We start from the raw sequence: 1,753 nt of genomic DNA, 5'->3' as shown, positions 1-1,753 counted from the left end.
TTAAAGGCCCATCTAGGCACGTGAATATCACCTTAACTAAGGCTATAAATGCAGGTGTGTGGCATTGGCGTTACATACTTATCCTTGTACAAATAATCATTAAATAAATAAAAACACGTCGACTTCAGCCACTTTAACTCAATGCCTAATCTGCAGTGAACAAGTCTGTTAGTAATTTTGTTTCTCCCCTCGTCAAGCTGTGATTTCTGTACTTGCCATATTATCATTCAGTTAACCCAGAGAGCAGATTATTATTGTAGTATAAGCTTGTTGCAGTCAAGAGCAGCACACCAAAAATATAAAGTCTGTGANCCCCTCATCAAGCTGTGATTTCTGTACTTGCCATATTATCATTCAGTTAACCCAGAGAGCAGATTATTATTGTAGTATAAGCTTGTTGCAGTCAAGAGCAGCACACCAAAAATATAAAGTCTGTGACCAGTGAGTAAGAGTGGGTTTAGGAGCAGTGTGTAGGATTTAGTGGCATCTAGTGGCGAAGAATGCAAACTGCAACCAATTGAAACCTTCAGTGTGTATTGTTCAGGAGGTTTTCAAGTTTAATTAAGTTTTTAAGAATATATTGGGGTTTTTTTACCTGAGACTCTGATGGATACTTTTTTTCTTCAGTGATCTGACTGGTCAGAGGTCGGGGTGTTGACAGACTGTGAGAGAGCACAGTCTCACTCCACAGTTGTCGAAATCCACGACTTGCTGTGTCAGGAACCAACAAAACGTCGGCATGATACGCAGCCGGTTGCCGATATAGTTTGATGGCACCCAGCAGCGTCAGGGGGAAACACGGCGCGACAAGGGTGAAAGTCTGAATGGGCCGGGAGGGGTTGTGGATGGGTCCAACAAACACCGACTTCCACCCGAGAGAGTGGTGTTCGTGTCCCGTAAGATTCTAAAGCCAAACCCTGTTTTTTTCTCCTAAACCTCACCACTTCCCTTTGTTGGCTAAACCCAACTGTGTGTTTGTTGTTGAGGGGAAAACATGTCAATTTGCAATGTTGTACCGACGTAGTGCATTTACTGTATGTAAACGTCAATTTCCTGTGAAACGGAAGTGAATCTTGAAAGAAGAGAACTTGACACGGTGTCCCAGAACATCAACAACAAACGCACCCAGGGTACCTTGCACGTCGAATGTGGACGTGGAAATTCCATGACCAAAACATCAATATGTGACGAGGTCGGAGTGAGAATGTGTTGGTTCAGCGTAAGTTACCACCCTGATTTATTGTGGCAAAAAGTAGTGATGGCCAAATGAAGCCTCATGAACCACTTTCTTTATTTTCTGACCCCACCAGATGGCGCTCTTGGTTTAAAGATAAGGGCTGAAGGACTTGCAATGAAGTGTGCTTTCAAACCTTTGTTGAACACACAACACCATCTGGTGGCTTCAGAAAATAAAGACAGTGGTTCATGAGGCCTCATTTGGCCGTCACTCGTAAAAAGAGAACCAGCTTCGCCAACTCCAAATCCTGATTCGTAGTACAGGCCTCAGAAGCTGAATTATCAGCAGAGGTCTCTTCCTCTCCAAAACAAATGGACTCTGTGATTTTAACAGGTAAACACAGTGGGTCTCATTCATGAAATGTGAGCAGAAGGAATTTGTGTGTAAACTGAAATTTACGTGCATGTCCGCATTCATCAATATTTTAGTAGCTCCGATCTTTTCGTAGCTACTAACAAAATCTACTCCTGCTCCTGACCACTCGTAGTGCTTGTGTAAATTGAGTAAAGCACATAA

Source organism: Epinephelus moara, chromosome 17, assembly GCF_006386435.1.
Source record: "Epinephelus moara isolate mb chromosome 17, YSFRI_EMoa_1.0, whole genome shotgun sequence".
Classification (NCBI taxonomy): Eukaryota; Metazoa; Chordata; class Actinopteri; order Perciformes; family Serranidae; genus Epinephelus; species Epinephelus moara.
The sequence above is the reverse complement of the archived record's forward strand: the minus strand, read 5'-3'. Positions refer to the sequence as shown.